The sequence below is a fragment of the Aythya marila genome, assembly GCF_965140915.1.
Source record: "Aythya marila genome assembly, chromosome: 1".
NCBI lineage: Eukaryota > Metazoa > Chordata > Aves > Anseriformes > Anatidae > Aythya > Aythya marila.
In genome coordinates, this window is record NC_139042.1 from 170,194,833 (window position 1) to 170,219,282 (window position 24,450).

The window sequence follows — 24,450 nt, forward strand, 5'->3', positions numbered from 1 at the left end:
CCCATGTCAGGTGCTGTACAAAAACAGACACGGTTGTGTCCTGCCTCTGAGGTCTGCAGGAGAGGAGATACATGAGAGGGAAAGGTGCAAGGTGGAAGGCTGCCCCCAGAGCGGCCTGAGCCTCGTCCTGGCAGGTGGTGGTTCTTACAATGCAGCATAAAGCAAAGCTGCCCTCATGGATGTCAGCATGCAAAAAGCTGGAGATCTTCTCTTGATTTAATGTGGTGTTAGCATACCTGGTGCGATACATCCTGCCCATGGCCCAGGCAGAGGTCTCCACACAGAGACTGGGGATGAGAACGTTGCTGTTTTCAGGGCTGTAAGAGCTTTGTGGACACGCTTGGTCTCAGCTGAATGGGGAGCAGCCCTCTGTGGGTGTCTTGGGATAAACACAGACAGCCCTTGTGCGCAGGGCTGGAAGACAGGTGGCACTGGGCAGTGGTGATAAACTCCCTGCAGTTTGCCTTCCCTTTTGGTGCATGCACAGATGCTTTCTCTGTAATGATGCTCTTTGGGCCTCATTTGCTGAGCTTCTCAGTGCCTTCACGTCCCCTGACGTCAGCTCTTGGTATCCCTGGCCAACCAAGCCAGACATAAGATTTTTGCTGTCTTACCGGTGATGTTAAATATTCCTTTACTTCAGCACGAGGAAAATTCTACTCCTGTCATCCACCTTTCTGCACCAACCTGCACTGAGCACTGTACCCCAAGACAAGAGCTTGACTGCCTTGGGGGGCACACAGGCAGCTCTTACCCATGTGGGGTGCAGGTCTGCTCCGGTACTGCCTTTTCCTTCAGGGAGAAAACACCATTTCTGGAGGCCTCTGTTCAGGTTTTGCTTCATGCTCCCATTTTGAAAAAGGAGTTAGAAGTGCTGTCTTCAGGCACAGGCAGAGAATTGAAAGCAGGAGCTGAAACACTGACTGAAGATGGGGTTGTACTGATAGGCAACCGAAAGCAGGCCTCTGGACAGATGGTGCCAATTGATTTAACTGCAGCTGCAGGGCCTAACAGGGGAGTAAATGCAGGTGTAAGCCTAATGGGATCCCTGCCCTAGTTAAGTCAACTTCTAATTTAACTTACCAGCAGTAATAATTGGTAATAAATTCCAGCTAAACCAGTGACAGAAAATACAAATTGTTTTATTAGGCTTTGGAAGAAGAAGTGGTAGAGCTGTGAACCTTAAAAATGTGCTTTAAATATATATACCTATATATACACATATATATACACACCTAGAATTAGTTAAATACAGACCATAAACAAATATAGCATAGATTTCATGCATATAATATACAGCAGCCATATGTTGCCATTATCATAGTATCAATATGTACTGATACGTAGAGGTGGGTTTTATTTATATTGATTTAAACGTACATAACAGTCTATAAAAAAACACAAGTGAAAGCAACATTGCTATTGCAAAGTACATGGATGAAAAAAGATGAGGAAGCCTCATGGAGAAGAGGGGAAAATGTGTGAAAGGGGAGGAGGGAGGAAAAGCAAATGCTCGGGCCAGCTCCTTGCTCTTCTGCCCCTCTCACAGCTGCCTGTGTTTTGGTGTATCCTTGGAGATCTTAGGCTGATGGGTGTCCTGAGTCCCAGAGGTGCGGTGCCCTGACGGTGAGCTGGGTTTAGTGCAGGTGGTAGAAGGGGATTCAGTGCTGCAGGACCAGGGTTTCCTCCCCTCTTGCTGCAGTCCCAATGCCAGGAGGCCAGGGAGCAGAGAGGTGTGTCCTTGTCTCTCCTGCAACAACCTCCTCCATACAAAGACCTCCCCCAGCATGGTACGGGATCACAAAATCACTCTGTATCACACAGGGATGTGTCTGCACGAGGGTACAAACTATTTTGTGGCAAACCAGCAAGCTCACCCTGAAAAACATTTGAAATCCTGATTCTTTTATTCACAACTCATCCAAGAGTAAATTTGCTACCCTTGGCTGAAGGTTGTGTGTTGGCAGCTTCCTAAATCTAGCACAGGTTGGCCAGCCACAAGCTCTCTCATTTGCTTGTCTCAAGCCTTTCAGCAGACCCCGCCTCAGAACAGCAACAACAACTTTCTGTAAAGAGCTTTTGCTTTTGGGAGCTGCTGAGCAGTGGGAATTGCTGCAGTAGCCATGAAGCCAGGGAGACCCAGCACTTCTTGGTGCCAAACTCTCAGATTCAAGGAATTGAAAGGATTTTTGCTTTCAGGCAACTTTGCCCTCCTATGCACATGGCTTTTTTTTTTTTTTCTTCTCTCTCTCTCTCTCTCTCTCTAAGCCTGTGTTCATGCAAGAAAGCTTTCTGAATTACTGAGAAAATCACACAAATAGAGTAAACTGGGTGAAAACACCACCTGCTTGCCGTGTTGTTGGCTTTGGCATTTACATGCTACAGCTGCCAAGCAGTGAGACTTATCAGCCAGGGACTTAGCACAGAGTAAGGGAAAAAAAAAATAATAAAAAAAAAATGATTGCTTTGGCTTATGGCACTTCCATAAACAGGACTGCAAGTTGTCAGTGAAAAGCAACTGCTGAGAGCAGAGGACGGCTCCTGCATGGAGCATGCCAGTCTCCTGCACACAAACCTCCTGCTTTATGATTTCAGAGCACAGCTGGACTGCTACGGGCTGTCTTGTTGCTTGTTTCTTCCCCAGCCCCTCATAATGACAGGCAACTGTGGTAAAGACTAGGAAAATAATTATCATTATTATTAATGCACAGATTTTGATAGCATCTGAAGTGAATCAAATGGCCACGTGTCCAACCGCACTCATCCTGAGCAAGTGTATTTCAAAGGATGATACATTATCCACAGCATATCGCAGCATCAGCTTTGATCTGCAACCACCACCATTACCACTTAAAAAAGGAATCTATTGAAGAAGATGAAACAGAAACTTCTTCCTGCCTCACTGCAACGTGTTGTGGGCTGGGAGAAGTATAATGCTCCCTGCTCAGCTGCTGGATACCTGCCTGACAAACTGGGTGTTGGATAAATTGCCCCAGGCCACTGTATCAACAGCAGTACTACCAAAGCCTGGTGTCCAGCTTTCTTCACTCTGGTATCGAACAGAAAGTGAGTGCATTGATCTTGTCTTGTATGGGTCTGATAGGGTTTCTCTTCTCTCCCAAGTCCCCCTGGCTTAAACTGATGGGATCTCATCGGAGCAAGGTGCGGGGCAGAGAAGGGTTGGATGCTTTCCCAGCTCACCACCAAATGCAGCCAGGCTTGCATGAAGAGGTCATCATTTGCTGATGGATACAGATTGGGAGGAAATTAGCTCCTGGCGAAGTAAGGACTGATCAGGATTGAAGAGTCAGAGAGAAATCTCATCAGTAAAATGTACTCAGCTGACGCTCAGGCAATGCAAATTGCCAACGTCACTGATCACAGTAGGGTCTAAAGAGTGGAAAACCAGCACATAGTCAATAAGTAGTGCTAATGATAAATAATTTATTGTTCTTAATTCCAAAGCAAAATCTTCTCTATCTGTGAAGCAATATCCTGGCACATCATAAGCAACCACAGCATTTTCTCAGTAAACCAGAGGGACTGATCTGGGTTTTCTTATCCCCGTCTTTATCTGTAACTGTTTAGCACATTTTCAGAAACTTCCACTCCTACAATGTGTTGTAGATTTCTATAAGTTCAACATTTGCCTTGCAGACCACTCAGTTGCCTACTGCCAGCATCTGAGGAAACCACATCCCACAGTCCACCCCTGTGGCTTCTCATACCAGCCAGTTTTAAAGTACACCTTCATGTTTCTGACTGGTTTGTCAGGCGTGTGGCTCTTCTCAAGGCTTTGAGGTGTGCTAGGCGGGGTTTGCAAAAGGATGTCACGCAGAGAACCTTACAAGTACTTGGATGCTGTCTTGCAGTGATTTTGATGGGGTTTCTGTTTCATAAAAATATCCTGTCAGACATGAATGACTTGTCAGGATTTCCTCTGCCACCTTCCAGTGAGACTTGTTCTCTGTAGATGGACAGGCCAAATGATTTCCATCCATAGTGTTCTCTTTTGATGATAAACTGGAACTCTATTTAAAGGAAATTTTTCAGAAAAAATAAATCTTTTCTTTGAACATTGTTGCTTTTCTTTGAAACAGTGATGCTAGAAACCCTCCAGATTTTCAGCAGCTGCTGAAAAACAACTAGTTTGTAAGCATTTTAAGTATAGGGAGTTTTTCATGAAAAGGCAATGTTTCCAATGGAAAATTCTGATGAAAACGACATTCGGTTTATAGCCAAAACCTTCTGCAGAAACTCTCTCTTTCCAGTCCAGCACGATGTGAGTATTCCCCATCCAGGAGCATGCATTAGGAAATGACAGCCAGGGCTCCACAGAGGTACAATCTTTACAAAGGATTATTCAAGGTGAAGTCCTAGTGCAGACCTGATGGTTTGTGTTTTTCCAATGAGTAGCAGTTTCACAAAACAACACTTATGACTTCAACAGACCACCTCACCTTCTCCAAGGCTCTTCTGTAGATGGCTGAATGGAGTTATCCGGGTTATCAGATCACTCCCATCAGGCCAATAGAAGGACTTCATCCCTGGTGCATTCAATAGTCAGGCCTCTCTCCAGGCCTTTTTTTTCCTTTTTTTTTTTTTTTTAAATCTTCAGTTAATAACCAATTAACGTGCATAAACAGAAATGAACTTCTGCAAAAATATATTGCGGCATTTTCTTTTACTTCTTTATTATGCATTATTGCAAAGCCAGTTGCATGCATTTTCTCTCAAAAATTAATTTGAGATTAATGTCACATGTTGCTCATATTTAATAACAATGCACTCCTTGCCAGCCAGCTGTGTCCAGCTCAGCAAACTTCCAAATTGCTTCCATAAATTAACGGGATGGTAGAATGTGTTTTACAGCTTACAACATGAAGATATTTCTCTAGGCATTTCTTGGCATGAGTTGTGGTTCTCATGGAAAATCACAATATGTGGAAAATAATGAAGAAATCAGGATTCAATTAATAACGAATTTTTAAAAATGCCACTGCTAATATGCATACGAACAGTATCATTAAGGTGTGGTAGGATCAAAAGGAGACCTGCCTCCCCAGAAATGCTCCCAGCTCTGGGACTGCCAGGGAGTTAATAGTCTATAATATAACCTATTCATGTTCCTAGATTAGTCTGTCAAAGACAATTAATCAAAAGACAAAAAGCTTTTTCTTCTCAAAATAGAAATGTATACACAGTTAATTTGGTGGTGGGTATTACTGAAATCTTGCAGTTTTCTTCATAGATTTTGCTGAAGTAGGACTGGGAGAAAAGGCCTGTCCAGGGAAATCCACCAGGCATGGAAGAAGGAACAAGTCAGAAATATGCTTCTGTTTGCATGAATTTATTTAAGAACACATACTTCCATTCAGTAAAAATTGTGATATTTAGAGGTTGCACTTTTTAATGCACTTTTAGTCCTTTGGAATATGTTTTACAAGTGCATTTCCAATAGACAGGCAGAGCTATATTCTGCCATCCTTCAAACATGTGTAATCTCATTGACTTTAATGGCACTGTATCAGCACCACTGAGGGCAGAGTTGTGCACCATTCACGGATCTCATCTTTGAAGATAATTGAAAACATCTCTGAATAGAAGGACACGGGATTTTCCATTAGGATTTTTTTTTAATCATTATGCAAAATATTAATTTATAGTGTGTCGTTGCTTCTGTTATTGCTTCCTTCCTTCCTTTTTTTTTTTTTTTTTTTTTTTTAAGCAAATTTATAGGGATTCTTAATAAATAGGGACCAGAATGGAGCGAATTTCATAGGAAGAAATAACTGAGATCCTTATTCCTTTTGGTGTTGTCTCAGATGGCATTTTCTCATTGCTGCTTTACCTACAATGGACAGAGTTTGATGTCGTTCTTTTTGAAAAGACCACATAAACATTTATGCTACAGTTATTTGAACACATTTACTCCTAATCACACCTGATTCATTGAACTGTAAAAGACCCAAAAAGGTGAGGGGCCAGGCTGTGGATGGGTGCAGCAGGGCTGTGCTCTCCTGGCACATCCTTCCCTGATGCTGAAACTGCTGTCACACCTGCCTCAAGGTCCCCAGTAAGGTGGAAGTGCCCAGTGTGTGGCCTTGAGCTGGAGGTGGTGGCTGCTTCATGTCCCACTGCAACTCCACCCCCCAGCACCAGCGGCACCGCTTCCACCATGTCTTGCCACCATATCATGCTCCTGTAGGGAGGGAAACCTTGAAAACCTGCACTTGTCTTTCTGGTGGTGCAGTGAAAATGGACGTTGAAATGTCAAAAGTGCCCTTGGGCTGAAAATCACAGATCGTGACTCTGTGGCAGAGAAGTAGGGCTATGACTGTTAATGAGGCAAGTGCCAGTTTCTAGAACTGACACACACACAGATAAACTATGTGACTGGAGCATGCTTTTGCTGATTATTTTACATTTAGTTACAGTCTCAGAAGTTTATGCTCTTTGAGGGTTTTCTGGGGGAAGAGAAGACTTTAATAGAGGGTTTAATGCTGCCAAACTTTTAAGTGAACTTTCTCCTTTCCAAAGGTGCTGCATTCCCACTGGCTTTTTTTTTTTTTTTGTTGCTGGATCTTTGGAGACAGACAGTCTATCTGCCTCTGAATGCCTCTCACTGCCATGCAAAGCCATTCAGCATGCAGTAAAACCTCCCCCACTGAATCTCTCCCTTGCCTTTTTCACCCAGCAGGGAAGCACAATGAGAGAGACTTGGAGACAATACAAAATTCTAGTCGCAGCCTTTGTTTCTTATTACATTCATCCTTCCCAGAAACGCGAGTGGCAGCTTGCCATGAATTAGGTCTGCTCAATAATTCAGCCCCCTTGTAAGCAGAAGACAGTCGTCAGGGCTGTGATGGATAACAGCCTCGTGTCAGATGTCAATGTTAGGTCTCCCCAGTCTATCACCAGCCTTTGCAGCCATTGATCACATTATTCTACTTACCTGCCTACTGCCACTGGCAAATGATAAAGGGCTTGGCTTGCATTAAACTCTTAATTTGCTGGACTAGACCCTTCCTCAGTGGAGGCTTGCAGAGATACACCGCTTTGCTTGTCTTATTGCCCACAGGCAAGGATTGTAAGGCAACGTAAGTGTGTTGGGTCAAGCTTCCTCACCCTGGCTGGGGAAAGTGCAACTCCCTTGCAAAGGCAAACAGAAATTCAGCCACAGCTGAACAAAGCTCTTGCAGTTTTGATATGGACAAAGCCACTGAATTTCCTGAAAATACCACTGTGTATACAAGGTTCACAATTGTTCTCCAGTGCTCTTCAAGGTCCATATCACTAGTCACAGCATTTACTAAGTCAGGTTTCCTAGATCGGAAAAGTTTTTTTGGACCATGAAGCTACAAGTAACTGGCTTAAATCTTATTTGGGTCTTTGGTATCTTAAACAACCGTGCTTTATTATGTGTGGAAGCCTTCCTTTTCATTTGATTTCTTTAGGAAGAGAGAATACAGCAAGCACAGCCTGCAAAGCTAACCAAGGAAGGCACACAGACAAGCACAAGCCCAGACACTTCTAAAATGAGTACAGTGGTGGTGGGATGGCTTTCACCACTGAGGGCCACAGTCATGCAATACCAGACCCCTATCAGTGGTGCCTTCTTCCTGGGTTTGGGAAGACCCCAGTGAGTTTGCTTACAACTTGTTGGCTACAATGGCTTCTTTCTGGCTCACAAGTGTGCTATACCTCATCCTTGAGTGCCTTGAAGATCTCTCGCTGTGGGTTACCTGCCCATAAATCACTGCTGTGTAACTAGTTGATAAAGGGTAGTTTTGTACATCTCCAAAACTGAAGAACAAAAGCGTTTAGTGACTTTTTGCGTTACAAAGACCTGTTCCTGGGACTTAAGTCTGATGAATGCTGTGGAAATTTCTCCATTTTGTGTTTTATGTTAGTCTTTCTTAGGCTTAAAGCTTTCCAGAACAAGAGTTGAACAGAAATCCTAAGAAGACTCATACATTTGGCTATTAGTCAGGCTACCTAGAAATCAGATTTCTAGCTTGCATTTTCTTTGAGCTTTCAGCAATAATTTTAGTTATGTTGATGGTCAAAAGGTTGTTGAAATTTGTCATAGAAATAAATGAGTGAAAACAGAGAAAACACTTGGTAAGGCAGTGATTCATTCACTCAATTGGTGAGGTGAATCAAACCCAGGCAATGCCCAGTCTTGCACATTAAGATAATCTGCATGCTTGTGTTTTTCTCCTTTTAATCAGAAGTATTATTCTGAACCCCAAAACCATTCTAACAAAAGTTTCATCTACAGATATAGATTTCCATGAAGAGTTTTGGTTTCAATGAAACTGCATTTTCTGGTGAAAAACATTTGATTGAAAAGTTCCCTTTCATCTCTTGTTTTGACATCCTCTTCAAACACTAGACGTGAATCAGAAAGAAAAAATTAAGCAAGCATTTTATATTATTTTTCATTTAAATAAAGTTAAGAAAAACAGTTGCATGTGACAGTAATTATGTATTTTATAGGTTTAGCATCATTTTGAATGACAAGTCATAGTTTGGTTATTTGAAGTATATATATTATATATATATATATATACATATATATATATATATAATTTTCTTCACCTGGATGGTTGCTGATCAAAATTCTACTTTGCTTTCCTCCCTCTGAATTTTATATCAATGAAAACAAAACCAAACAGAGAATATTCTGAGAAGTTCTGGGAGAAAATGAAATTGAATGAGATACTGGGGTTGGGGATTTTGTGGGGTGTTTGTGTGTGTCAATGGAGGAGACATTCCTGCACCCTTGGCTGTGTTACTTCATGCAGAGGGTACAAGAGGCAGTGTGATGGGACTCACACAGGTGCGTCATCTTTCTGGACATTTTGGCATGCCACCAGGCACTTGCCTGCCTTGATAGAGTAGAGGGAGGAGAGGCATGTCCCCATGGCTTCCCTCAGGGCCTTCACAGTGCAGGCAGTGAACAGTGCTCACCTCGTGAATGAGTGCCATGGATTATTTCAGCCCAGTATGGGCTGTTGGTGCTGAGGGATCCTCACTTCAACCAGCTACAAGGATTGACCCCACCAGCATCACTGGCTTTCAAGCTGCAGCCCACCTATTGCCTATGGAGCTATCGGAAGTGGGTGGCAGCTGTTTCCGTGTAAACACGACTTGCAATAATTTCTGAAATAGAAAAAAGGGTGTAATGGTGAGGTTCTGTGGTGGCTGGCAAAAAAACCATAAACTTAAGGGTTGTCCACTAATCCCTCACCTTTATAAATGTGCTAAAATGTGTAGCTTGTCTCAAACACTGATTACATTCAAGATCTAATTCACTTTTTATCTTCTCTCTTGTGCTAGAGTTTTATCTAACTTTTAGTCAAAATCTTTCAGGATTGTTACCATTCAACATATTCCTTATTCAAAAGGGGGTCATAACGTTACTCAGTTGTTTTTTTCTCATCAAAAATTTTTATTGGGACATATTTTTCCTAATATTTCCATGAAACAGCACTCAGTTGTGTGAATCAGTAGGATCAGGAAGAGGGCATCCCAAGAATTATAGCTGTTATCTTCTGGCAATCCCTGGGCATGTCCTTCCATTGTGGTTTCCACTGTAGCTTGGGAAATTCCCCTTTTGGAGAGAAGCTGGGCGCAGATGTTTTCAGAAAATGCTGTCAGCACAACTCCTGCAGAGCTGCAGGAGGGAGGGAGGGAGCTGGGGGAACGTGATAGGGGCCCAGGGCACTTTTGGTAAAATAGTCACAACATAGAATTGCAATATCAGCAGTGAACCATTGTCAACTACGGGAGAAAAACTTTCCATTTCCTACCAAAGGATGCAACACTTAATGATGTCACTGACATGAACAGCAGTAAAGACAAAATCAGTCTGTTATGCAAAGCTAGTTTGGGACAATCTAAAACAAAACTCACCCATCTGGGTCATCAACAAGGCTCAGAAGTCCATGGACAAGGTTCTTGCATGGATCAAAAGAACAAGAACTCCCCTCTTGAGTGGGAGGATTGCATGGATGGAAGCCCTGAGCTGCAGGCTGAGCATGGCTGTCCCACCACACAAGTATAGGGAGGCGTTGACTGCCACACAGCTGTGTTAGGTTTCAGTTCAGGACTGAAATATTCAGTTCAGTACCTACACTGAAGTGTTTGCATAGAGATGTTGACACATGAGCTCAGAGGGTGATTCAATTGCCTCCACAGAGACTTCTCATGTTGCTTGAGATGCTACAGGGAATATGAGACATCAACAAGGAGTTGGCAGATGCAACACAGGACCTCCCAGTGTAGCACACGAAGGCCTTGGAAGGATGCCCTGAAGTCTGGCACTCAGCACCTATCAGCAACCTCACTGTGTCTAAGGGTGCTTAATGTTCCTATACAGTCAACAGAGTCTAGAAAATAATTTAGTTTGCCTGGAAGTAGGCTCTTAATAGAATGGACGGCCCCTGTCTGGATTGACCAGCTCTCCATTACAGGGACTACAGACATCTGGCTTGCAGGCAGGTGCCTAAATGTAGATATTTTAGTCTTCTAGACCTTACCCTATCAAGAAAGGCAAGGAAGCAGAATCTCTGCACACCAGAAGTTCTGTGTCAGATTGAGTCAAGCTGCTGCCAGAAGTGCCCTCCATGCCCTCCCAGCAAGACCAAAAACTACATGAAGTTTCCTAGGACTGCTATTGACTCTGTTGTGTCCCATAGGCAGATTCTTACTGGAGCATTTTAAACTCAAATCAGGCAAATAAATCCAGCATAATTAACTTTTTTTTTTTTTAATTTTAATTTTAATTTTTTTTTTTTTTTTATACACACCCACAAACACTAAATCTGGGTGGCCTTCTTGACCTAGAGCCATCAGTATTTGCTGAACCAGCCATTTCTGGTGTGCGCCAAGCACTGCAAAAGGAGTTTGGTAGAGGTTCATTCTGAGTGGTTGCAGTCCTCCTCCAGCAGGGCACAGACCAATCCGAGGGTATTACAAAGGGGCTTTGTACTGCCCTTAATCCGTTGCTGGTGCAGAAAGAGAGCACCTGATGGTCTGCACAACCAGTCTGGGACTGTTTCTGCACCTCACTGCTAGAGGCACATCTTCTTCCAGGTGTGCAAACCAACACAACCAACAGTGTTGTGATTTTTGTGGGAACAGCACTTTTCTTTTCTTTTCTTTTTTTTCTTTCCTTTCCTTTCCTTTCCTTTCCTTTCCTTTCCTTTCCTTTCCTTTCCTTTCCTTTCCTTTCCTTTCCTTTCCTTTCCTTTCCTTTCCTTTCCTTTCCTTTCCTTTCCTTTCCTTTCCTTTCCTTTCCTTTCCTTTCCTTTCCTTTCCTTTCCTTTCCTTTCCTTTCCTTTCCTTTCCTTTCCTTTCCTTTCCCTTCCCTTCCCTTCCCTTCCCTTCCCTTCCCTTCCCTTCCCTTCCCTTCCCTTCCCTTCCCTTCCCTTCCCTTCCCTTCCCTTCCCTTCCCTTCTCTTCCCCAAAATGAGCAATTACTGGCAACCAGTATTAAGGTATTCTCAGGACTTCCTCCTCTTAGCCTAGGACATGTTGACATATCATTGTTTCCCTCCTTGGGAATTAGATTAAGTCCATCTGATATCTTCATTTTTTCTCAGCTGCTTCATGCCTTTTCTCTTCTATCAGCTGCTCGCACCTGGTAGCGGTGCAGTCTGAACGAGCACAGTGTTTTTTACAAGTCTCTATTTTGGAAGTAGAAGAGGGGATGCAGTCCAACCAGTTCCAGGAAGCACAGGCATGTTTTGAATCTGTGATGGCAAAAAGCTAATACCCTGTGAAGCAATAAAAGGGTATTTTAAAGAAGCTCATCTTGGCTGGACTCTAAGCTGATTTATGAGGGCAGGTGCCAAGTGACTGCATAGCTGTTGGGGCCACTGAAAAGCAAAATTTCAACATTTACTGTTGTCTTCATTTTTTATTATTTTAAACTAGTCTAAGTAGAAGCATTGTGCTAAAGGGGGTTTAAATGGATTTGAGAGTGAGTTCAGGATTCCTGTACGATTCAAAGGCATGCCAAACCAGAAAACCTGCCAATACTCTGAGAGCCAGTGTAAAGTTCAGCAGACAGTGAATATGCTCAGAAAAGGAAAAGAAAAATCCATTGTTAAGTAGCTGTTGCACCTGCTGCAATGATGTCTTTTCCTTACAGTGTTCTTGCACTGTCTGGGCCTGTGAGTTATGTCCATGAAGAGGGGTCATGGTGCCTATTTCTAAACATTTACACAGGGCCATGTGGGCTTCTGTGATTCAGGCACTGAAAACTGGCTGTGCTACATTTCCAAATGATAGCTGAGCTCCTTTTGCCAAGGTGAAAAGGGCTGTGCAAAGAGCAAGGATAACACAACAACTGGCCTTATTTCTGCCACATCCCCTTGCTTATTTATCCTACATGGAGGTTCTTTACTACGGTTTGTGCTACTATAGCACAGAGCAACCCCAGGCTTGGACTGTTGCTTTGCTATAGGTGCTATGCATGCACTGGACAAAAATATGAACTTCTCACCACAGAGCTTGCAGCCCATGGATGTGTTGATTATAAGACACATCCTCAGCCCTCTCCAGCCAGGCCAGATGTGTGATCCAGGTGCTGAAAAGCAGCTTTAGCACACATCAGAGCTATGCTTCCCATAGGGCACTGTCACGCCACAGGGCACCCAGTGCCATGCTGGCAGGCAGGGATGTTCTAGCCAGGTTTGTACCCACCCACCTAACACAACCCTCTGTGACAAGCCCTCTGGGCACATCTTTCCTTCCCAAACCTCCCCCATTGCTCAAACCTCTCCCAAACCAGTACAAGAGAGCCCAATTTGCGGCACGTTTCAGGGAGCCCTGGCAGCTGAGCCACGCAGGATGCTGAGAGATGCCCCACACGCGGCGTGGAAAGGAGGCCGTGGGGAGCCGTGCCCAGCTCGGGGCTGTTCAGCCCGCACCCCAAAAGCAGCGGGGACCCCACACAGCCCCTGCCCCCGGGCCGCCCCGCTGTGGGGTGCCGGGGGTGCGGGCGCACCGCTAGGTGTCACTGCCACCCCTGGGTGCTGCTGGGAGCCGGCGGGGGCACGGCGCTCGGCTGTGTGGAAGCAGGGCTGCCTGGGGAAGGAAAAAAAAAAAAAAAGGAAAAGAAGAAAGAAAAGGAAAAAAAAAAAGAAGAAAAAAGGAAAAGGGGAAAAAAAAAAAAGAAGAAAAAAAGGAAAAGGAAAAGGAAAAAAGAGAAAAGAGAAAAAAAGGAAAAGGAAAAGGAAAAGGAAAAGGAAAAGGAAAAGGAAAAGGAAAAGGAAAAGGAAAAGGAAAAGGAAAAGGAAAAGGAAAAGGAAGAGGAAAAGGAAGGGGGAGGGGAAGGGGGAGGGGAAGGGGGAGGGGGAAGAGAAAAAAGGAAGAGGAAAAAAGAAGGAAAAGGAAAAATAAGAAGAAAAAGAAACAGGGAAAGGAAAGGAAAGGAAAGGAAAGGAAAGGAAAGGAAAGGAAAGGAAAGGAAAGGAAAGGAAAGGAAAGGAAAGGAAAGGAAAGGAAAGGAAAGGAAAGGAAAGGAAAGGAAAGGAAAGGCTGTACTTTTTCCTCTGTACAAGCAAAATCTTTTTCTGCAGCCTCACCCTGCCCTGCAAACCATCAGACAACTCCTGCCTTTTTTCACCAGGTTTGCAGCCTGCTTTTTAGATCAGCAAGATTAACATCACTGGCATAAAGCAGCCAAAAGTGAACTAGGCAGGTGCTCAGTTTATGACAATCTCAGCTGCAAAATTTCTGGCCCTGCAGCAGTGAATGACCTCAATCCTCACTGTGTTCTGGTCATGGCATTAAACTTTTTTTTTTTTTTTTTTTTTTTCTTCCCAACGAGCTCTTTTTCCACGGGAGCAATTCCATAATAAATAATAAATATATCAATTAAAACATTGCACATATGGCTGAAAATCATAGCAATGAGCACTGAGACAAAACATTCTGGGTTAGAAAACCTTTTGCTGCACAAGTCAGCTATCCAGATAATGGATCCTTATAAGCATATAGGACAAATAGCTGTATGAACCATCTGGGACTCACTCAGCAGCAGGGAAAAGACTGCTAGTCTTGCAAGATCAGCACGCAAGAGTGACTACATCAAGGCTTCTTTGTAGAGAAAACAAAGGCTTTGGCATTTGAGCTACTGATAGTTTTAATGTAGTCCAAGTGTTGTAATATATATTTTTTTACCCTAAACCATAAATTCAGAATTTTTCAGATAGTTTTCAGATTGAGGATTTGCAGTAGGCTTAAGCTCACCTATGTTCCCTTGTTCCCATGCCTCCCATGTGCCAGCATTAGAGTCTGTGAAGTCCCCAGCTGAGCCTCATCTGGCTGACTACTAACCAGGTATAAAAACCAACAAAACTCCTTTTCAACTGATAACTCCCTGGCTTGACTCATCCTGCAGCTGCAGGGACACTACTGCTGGAACAAGAGGGAACAAGCAGCTGGAATCAGGTCTTTTGGGGTGAGCCTCCACTTAGGGCAATTCATGCTGATAATGAGATCTCAATCTAACTGTGCTGGATGCTTTCTTCACCTTAGTATTGCAATTGACTGAAAGAATAGTTAAAAGAAGTAACAATTTTAATCAAATACCAAATGTGCAATTTTAGTATGAATCTAATTTGTGATTTCTGCTAGCTGGAAAAATGTCTGACTGGGGAAAAATGACAAAGAACAATAAAATAGTTAATGATTTTATAATCAGGCACATGAAGATTTGTACATTGTCCCCACTGGGTTGCAATTTACAGTTACAGACTGATATGTTTAACAATGGGTAACTAAATGCTCAGCTATCTAAAGTTACAGCTCCTTAGAAGTACTTCTGGTGCCTCATGCAAATTTGGCTCGATCTGAGAAGGAGACTGAAGGCATTATTGTTGGGAAACACTGGATCTAACTTGCCTCTGGAAAACCATGGCCGAGATTTGTCTCCAGATGAAGAAACCTGTGTGTGAGTCTCAGTATGCAGGAGCCTGCCCCAGCACAGGGTGTCCGGGCTGCCTTTCTGGCTGGGGAGGCCTATGGTCTGGCTCAGTTGCCTGCACCCAGGGTCCAGTGACCCCCTGATGGGGCCAAGAGCTGCGACAGAGGTTGTGCTTTCTTGGGGTGGCATGTGAAGGCCAGGGCTCATAGAGCAGAATTAGAAACCCATGTTCACAAGGCTGAATCTTTCCACTAACCCCCACCAGCCTTGTTCATCTGGTCGCCCACCAGGAGCTTGGTTCAGCTGCCCACAAGTGGGTACCTAGTGCCATTCAAGAGGCCCTCGGGTACACAGGACACCTGCAAGGGGTTGACAGATGTGACGAAGGACTTGTAGGAACCTCCCTCCTCCTGGAGGAGCGGTGCAAGGACAGGTGAGGACTCAGTGCTGGTTGCCTGTGTGGAGGCAACAGAGTGGATTGTGAGTGCCCATGTTCCCTCTGTTCACATGAAAACCAGCACGCACGGCAGGATTTTGGTGTCACAGCTAATATTCAGTGACCTCTCCCATTGCATCTGTGGTATGAGATGCTTCCTGGTGCAAGGCAGGACATCTCAATCTATTTGTTTGGAAATGACAGCAAGTAGGTGATGCTAATCACACGGTAGTGATCAGCACATAAATTAGATGCTGCTTTGCCAGGGTTAAAACCACCAGGCCTCGCCAGGCTGACTCCGCTGTCCCGCACTGCAGGGTAATACCCAGACATGAGCGAGGCCATCAGCTTGAATAATGGGGTCCAATTAGAGATGTCACAGCATCCACCTCCCGGCAGACTTTTGGCCAGGAAGGCCAGTCTGTGAGCCAAACCACCGTCTTCCTGCAAAGGTCAGAACGTGTCTCCAGTGACCTGTAATTTTATCTTGACTGATGGCCCTTCCAAAAATATTTCAACAGCTGTAAAAACTGAACATCTGGCCATGCAAAGTTTCCTGAGAGTGTTGCCTTCTGGAAGCAATAAAGATGGACCAAAAGCAATGGGAGTGCTCTGTTCTGTTTAACAAATTGCTGTTTCCAAGTGATTGAGCCTGTTACTTTCTGTCTTCATTTTGGAATGAGGTTGTTCTCACTAAGGCCTATTTATGTAAGGCACTTAGAAAAGAAAATGTTACTGTTTTCAAACTTACAAATATGAAGTAACAGAACTAATGCAGTGATGAAAATGCTGAGTAACATGTGTCACATAGTATTATCCGCTGCGCTCTCAAATGCTCTCTCCAAGGCAGGCTGGTGTGACACAAAAACTCACACCACCTTTGGCAGGAGATGTAGTTAGAAGTGCACTGTGTTAAAAAGAAAAGGCAGGGGCTGGATTTAGCAGAAATACATCTTTACCAGGGACTAATGATGAGACCACAAATGAGTTAAAGCAGGTGCACATCAACCATGAACCAATAAACTAAGATGAATGTACCAAGGAGAGAAATAGGCTGAGCAGAACTGATCTGTTTGTGGGATTCGTGTGTATTTACAAGCCTAGGATATCACTAACAAAGCAAAGCCTAGGATATCACTAACAAAGCAAAACCCAAAGGTACTGGAATTTGATTAGCACTGTCTTTTGATGCTTTTTACCCTTTGCAAACTGCCTTAAAGGCCCATGGGACATTCACTTCACGTGAATATGAAACAGAAATGTTGAATGCATTTCTAATGGTTTATTGGCCATTTTTTTCAGACACTCTTTTCATGGAGGTGATGCAGAGACAGATGGAAAACATCGTAGTGGTGCACGAAACACTAGCAATGGGAGGAACCGGGAGGCCCTGTGTGGTGATATTCAACACAGGACTGTGCATCCTGAGCATCACTCACCTGCTTGGCAGCAACACCACAAGGGAGCACTTACACGGCCTCATATGGCAGCAGAGGAACCTGAAAAGCAGTAGTCACTCCAATGACTGCTCTGGAGGAGCAGAACAAACTATTTTGAAAATAGCCCCAATTATCATGTGTACCTTTAAAGCTCCCGTCACAAAAGCCATTTGAGAATATTATTATTTACATTGCATGGGAGGTGCCAGCCAAGACTGGGGGACTGGGCTGCCACAATTTCAACCATAACATTGAAACTGCCTGCCTTCATTCCCAGTTGCTTGGGACAGTAATTTATGGCAGTGAATTGTATTCACCTTTAATTACAGGTTTTTTTCTTGGGTAGCAAAATTACCAATAATTCCAAGACTGCAGTTAAATCCTGAATCATTCCTTCCTGCAGTTGTTTATTTCACATTCAGTATATGGATACACCTTTTCTCATTAGACTTTGAAACCCAGACCTATTTTTCTATGATATATATATTTTTTAACACTTTTGCTTTGACCTTTTTTGACTGCATTAAGCCAGGTGATGGTCTAGACACACACACACACACAAAATTGCTCAACAAGGTGTGGCCAGATTATTTTACACTGGGGAAAAAACATTGCCTCAACTTATCAGATAAACAAAATGTCCTTCATACCAAATGTTCTAGGAATTGGAGTTCTGAGCCCAGCAGCAGAAAGATTATGAGAAGGCGTTGCTTCAGCTTCATTAATAACAGAATCCCCACTAGATGAAAGAGGTCATCACGGGGACTGAAAATAAACAGTAGAAGATTAGGAGAGAATTTGTTAGGATGAGGAGTTAAACGGTTATGAAATATAAAGGGGAAATCATAAGCAGTCTGAAGGTTTTCCATAGGAATTGGTTGCATTATGCTGGTCACACTTAAGCTTATGAGTTTGAGAATATTTGTTTAATAAAAACGTCTTTCTCATCTTCTCCTGTTTGATGGCTGCAGACCGACCTCTAGTTTGCATTTGTTCTTATAGTGGTGCAGTTGACCAGTAATATAATGAACTATGATGTGAAACCAAATTTCTGAATCCTCTCTTGGCTAAGGGATACTGTTAGCATCAAATTTGCTGAAAGGAAACTAATAGGCAGACAGATGTCACTCCTGGTACGCTTCCCAGATTTGCAAGGGTGTATATGAATGTAGATGCTGCTGCATAGCACGGAAACCGGATTGTGATGCTGTTTCAGTCCACACAGTGGGGTCAGTGTGTCTCAGACACACACTGGGGTCCTGATTGTGCCCACCTAGACACACAGGAAGGACACCCCCAAGTCCTTCTTCCAGGCTCTGCTGCCTTGAAGGTTGGTGGGGAGAAACCCCACGATGTCCAACCCTGTAAACTCAGCAGTGGTGCTGCCATGCTGTCTGGGAAGATGGGAGGTGTGCTGATTTGGGGGTGACATTGTATCTCTGGTGGAGCATGCAAGGAATGAAGAAGGTTTTATGTCTATTATTAACTTGAATTGACATAGCTCATCTCCAAAACTGCCTTAGTGCTTCTTTCTACTGCTTGCTATCTGTGCCATGTGGGGAGCTGTGCTATTACTCCATGCTTTCCCTCTCGTGACCGGGTAGCAAACATTTATGAGAAGAGAATAATAAATAGAGAAGCATTTCATTTCAGGCATGAATTTTTAGATGAACAATCATTTGTGCTAAAATTAGCAATACTCAGAAGGACATAACAAATGTGGAGCAATTGTCCAAATAGTTTCCCATAAGAAATGCCATGAATTGGAATAAGCCAAACCTTGCTCCTATATTTGTTAAAAATCTGTGTTAAATATTCTTTCTGTCATACAGCCTTAACATCCTAAAAAGATTTATGTACTAAATGATCAGTGCTTATCTCTTTCTCGTGAGAATGGTTTATGGTTTGTATTGCAAAAGCAGTATGATTCCAGGTATTAAAATGTGGGGCTCAGCCTACACGTGCTTTTGATTTGGCATTCGTAAATATCATTTATTCCATTTAGGAGAGCAGAATTTCATTGTTTTGGAAACATCAGAGCATTAAGTCAGGCAGAGGACAGGCTGCTGGTTCCTGGAGGCAGCCTTGCACTCCAGGCTGCCTCTGCGGTGCTCAGCCCCACTATTTTCAGTGGAGTGGCAGCTACAGGAGACCATGCGGCATGTCCCAAGGCCACCTGAGGGTCATCACTTCACAGCTCTAAAGCAGTTAAGTGTTCATTTATAGCCCACTTAAACCATAAGTATTCCCAGATCAGACATACAATATTTTTAGCAGGGTACTGTATTCCTCTCCATATATTATGCTCCTCACTTTTAAATACCTCAGGCTGCATTTTCAGACAGCATCAAATTGTTCTGCAGAGCTGTAAGGATGTTAGTGCACATACGTGCACCTCCGTGCATGCCCATAGAGACACGCACACATTTTTTCCTTGTGTAGATAGGATAGCTTTGTAAAAAAGGATCCAAGCCAGCCTTTGGTGGGCCTGCTTGTGACACTTGATATGGGGAAAGCCCAAGGAGGTGTTGGTCCCACCACAGGTACCTGAGCTGCCTGCCTGAAGCTATGTACCAAGAATTTAGGCATCAAAGCATGCAAAAATTGCTTATATACACAGTCTGAAGCCTGGGAGAAGAAGCACTCAGGAGCACCTTTGTAGGCTGCTGCAAAGAGGAGATAGGAGATCAAGCTGTGAAATTTATTCCTTAGGATTTTTCCTCCTCGATATTTGAACCCCGTGGAAACTATTCCAGGTTCATCCAGCGATCGCTGGGGGAGAGTGGTCTGGCACCCACTGCAGTTTGAAGATAAAGACGCTGTCTTGGATTTGGAAATGTATACTGGTGTAGAACATCCTGCAGGAGCAGCCAGGAACCAGCACCACAGCACCTGCAACCCAGCTCCTCTTGGCAGCAGGCCTGGCAGGTTTCTGTAGCTTGAGAAGAGCATGCATTCAGATGTGATATTTTAAGAGCCAGTCTCTCCTGAAGATGGTGCTGACATTAACCTCTTACCTGCAGGTGACTCACCCAGTCTTGTAGCTGGATTTAACCCCAGTGCTCAGTGGCCTGCTCATGCTGATATGCTTGTCTCTGTCGTAACACCACGACCCTCCCTGCCTTAAAGTATAGCAGGTGTTTATCTGCCTCTGTGTGACAGCCCACTTAATTAACGTGATCCACAAAAGTTGCCTTACTAAGGAAGATCTGGTCAAAGTGAACGTGAGAGAGGCAGCTCTCTTTTTCAGCTGAACTTCTCTCCCTCTGTCAGGATTCAGTGTCCAGTACAGCTGGCTCGTCCTTCAGGCACATCTGTGTGCTTCTCACTTTAAACCCCAAATTTCACAGGTGAAATCCAGCACCAGTTCTTTGTTTCAGGCACAAGGTGTGAAGACTTTCTGCAAACTCTTCTGCAACAGCAATGACACCAACACCATTCACTTGAGGGCGCAGGATGGTAGAGCTGCAGGGTCGTGCAAGGTGTGAGCATGTTGTCCTCCTGCCCCATGGCTCAGATCTGCAGTAAGATCCTCCATGAAGGACACATCATGTCCTGGGCCCAGTGGAAGTGGGTCACCAAGGTCTGCTGCCAAATGGGAGAAAATGATGGCAAAATAAATGTAGCAATGTGGAAAATGTTACTTTGTGTTTTGCCTGATGCTTGTGGTGTCTTTTCGCAGGACTGGATAGTGTTTAATGGATGGGATTAGAGTGTAGGTAAAATTTAAGCATCCCAGTATGAATTTCGAGCCTACAGAAAGGATATTAACCCTTGACTGCCTGCTTCACCAAGGTGCCCCACTTCAGGAAAAACAGAATATTAATGTGGTCAGCCCTCTTCTGGTCTTCTTGCTACAACAGCGTCCTTTAAAAACATTTACTTAGTTTTTTCATCTGTCCATTTAATGTTTGTTTGTCTGGATTAAAGTGAAAAGAAGAGACAGGCAGAAGATGAACTGTAAACCCCAGAACAAGACTCCACTCCTTGTGGTGGCCAATTTCCTCAGATAACCCTGCTGAATCATTTGCGGAGGATTTTTTTCAAAGCAGCACAGACTGCTCAAAATAAATTAGACCTCATTAGACCTTTTGCCCTTCATAACTTTGCAAGGCTTTCATGTGTTAGGTGTTTTGCTTTTTCTCCTTTTGATTTCACTGTAATTTATAATCATCAGGAATATACACAACATTTCACAGTGGCCAGCCAGTTAATGAGTGTTAAGATTTATTATTTACTGTACTATGCTACTGTGTGTTAAGAACCTCAGATGAAGAGGTAATGCACACAAAATCTCCTGTTTCATCTAACACAAAAGAGAGCTCTTAAACTTGCAAAATCCATCAGGTTATTTCAGGGTGAATGCTCAATATGATATTGCTCTGCTAGGGTTGACTGCAAGGACCTTTTATGAAAGGTTTGCTTGCAATCATCTCTCTGCCTGGAAAAGCTGTTTGGGACAAAATATTGCAGTTTGAGATTTTTTTTTTTTTTTTAAATATATATATATATGAAATTGAGAAATTTTCCATGTATTACCCCAAGAAGAAATGCCAATAAAATGAGTTTACTATTGAGCACAGAGCAGAACTCACTGCCATGTGATGTTTCAGATGTTAGAAGTAATTGGATGAAGTCAAAGAAGGGCAAATGTCAAGGCCTCAGTAAACTCAACAGGAATGGCTGGAGGCACTGGTTACTAAGAGGGATCAGCAGAATATACGGTGGGAAGCTGTACACCTCTCCTCTCCCGTTTCCAACATGCCTCTTTCATGTTTGTAAGCTGTTTGATTAATTTGTGGCTGTTTGATTAAATCTGGTATGTACTCAACAAATTTTTGTTGAAATGTATGGTCAAAAAGACATGAGAGCTCCACCTAGTTCCAACCATCAAGTGGGAGTTTCACATATTTTATTTCAAAGCCATGAATATTTCTTCATCTGCACACAAAGCAGTGTGTTGGTTAGTTGCTTATAGAAACTGAAAACATGTTTTGGTAAAATATGGCCGCATCTTTGACTTTTCTGGGGCTCACAGTTATCCTTAAAAAATGTAATGCCTTGCTAATAATGCTGATATTCTCTTCTTTGTCTTTCATATAACAAGGAAGATCACTAAATAATTTATCTTCCCTGCCTTTTTTCCTAGAGTGTGCTTCCCTGAGGAGCTGCAAGGCACGATTCCTGACCTAGCATTGCTGCAAACCTTTCTCTGAGTGACCTGTGCTGTTGCGTGCTCTGGGCTCAGCTTTCTGAGCAACTTTGTTCTACCCTTCCCCATTTGCTTAATTATTTATGTCTGACCCAGATTGTTTATATTTACATTTTCATTGTTGGTTGTGCATGCAATATAACACACCTTGTGGGCTGTGTGTTCCACTCCTCTGCCTTTACACTTTGTGCTGAAGCCATACAAAAAAAAAACACATGCTTGAACATGCCCGTGCAAATCAGATGTTGAGCCAAAATAATATAGTCCTTAATTATGGGTGTAAGTCAAGTAAAAACCTGATTTTTCTAATCAGGTGTTAAACACAGTTTAGTTTTAAAGAAGAGAGTAAATTTATGATGATTTACAGTACATTTTTGATCAGAGGTAGTTTCTTTAAAAGACATGATTTTCAAAGAAAGTGTGAATTGCATTCATAATTTTTGCTGGATCAGTTTTTTCTGCCAAGTGCAGGTGTCCAACATTCACTTTCTCTTCCACCCTCCTCTGCATTTTGTGTTTATTATCCAAATGCATCTGAGAACCTTGTCGAATTCTTTTAAAGCACCATGCACCCTTGGATGCACCTGCTGAGCCCTCCCCATTCTCTAAATGAGCTGTTTATAGCAGCGTTCAGCATGAAATGCAAGCAAATACAATCAGTGGAGTGATGTTTTTTGACATTTGGAAAGACTGCCAATTTCACGGCGGTGCCATGTTGGGGCTTGTGCTGGTGTGGCCACTCCATCGAGGCTCCCCAGCAGGGTTCACTGCCTCACCAGCACCAGGTTTGCTGGGTTTGCATCTCTCAGTCCATCCACTGATGATTTCTGCCACACAGGCCACTCGTGGGCATGCTCAGAGCCCCAAATCTCTGCATAGAGCCAAGTCCCAGCACCTTACATCTTGGGTGTACTCCTTGTTGGAATAGCTGCAGATGATTTGCAAAGTATCCCTGAAACAGAAAACCTTAAAAATAATTTGCTCAATACACGGTGACTCTCAGTGTCACTTCAATAACGTTGAAATTATTTCAAATTGAAATTTTCCTATTAAAAAAATATAGAGGGACATTTAATTTTATAGACTTTTCTTACCTTCTAAGGAAATATTTGTATATTACCATTGCAGTGGAGAATTTCAATTAAGGTATAATACATACATATGTATATATAAGAAAAAAAAAAAAACAGCAACATTATGGACAACTTCTGGTTAGTTCAGAGTGGAACACTGTATTCTATTTTCTATATTAAATGTTTTATGCTTGTTGCAGTTAAACAACACTTTTCAAGAACAAAAACAAGCTATTCTTGTTTTATTATTCAAACTGTCATACATTTTCCAAGTTGTCTCTATGTACTGGAAAACATGTTATGGAAAGTAAATTATTTTAATCCATGTTAAGCAGCAGTTGATTATAACGATTTTTAAATAATTCAAGTCAGCTGTAAACTGTTTTTTTTTTTTTTTTTTTTTTTTTCTTAGCTATTATGTCATAACAGCATATTGCATTATGCACCAGTAATTCTGATATCAAAAAAATAATACAGAAATAGCAAAAATAATATATGAAGACTTGTGTCTAGTGACTTGTGTGCACTTGGTGCAGGTGATGCACCACGGACCTTATTCAAAGCACATCTTTCGATGTACACCTTCAGAAAATATGCAAGGATCAAAGCAGACAAAAAAATAACAGCTTGTGTTTGTGTGAGCCATGCTCTTTAGTTTTACTTATCTCACTGTGGTGGCCACGTTTGCATTACTGACCCCTGAAAGTGTTATAATTTACTAGATTTTAAAGTTCTGTCATGAGGAACATCTAGAGTGTGCCATGGGGAAGAAGAGCTTCATCTCCTTGAGACAACAGCCACAACACTGGCACTGAGCACACAGGGATACTAGGCTCTGCTGATGAGCACAATGTCAGCACAGGATTTACTCCACATTTCAGTTCCTGTCTCCAATACACCCACACTGTACATTTATAATGTTCCTTTACATAGAGGTTTATCTCTAACAGCAGCTAAAAGCTCTTCACAAGTTCCACCAACTTCCACCTTCATCAATAACCTATCTCACTGAAGAAAGTACATGTTTCAGCCATGTAGTTCCTCATCTTTTATTTCTTCAAACTACAGGGCCACAGAGCAAATATCCAGGATTTGTGACATTTCTAGCCTGGTAAACACTGGGAAAGTAAAGGCCATAGATCTGATTTCTATCACAGAACTACTTCTAATACAGAAGGGCTATGGAATAACAGCAGGGCAATGCCATTTCTTTTGTGAGGGCTCTGCCTGTAATCTGAAGGCATCATTTGCTCTGCAGCAAGCCACAGTATGGAAAGAGCCGCAGAGGAGGTGTGGCATATAGGTTCTCACCTCAGAGGTAGAAGTGCTGTGCAATGATCTGGCAC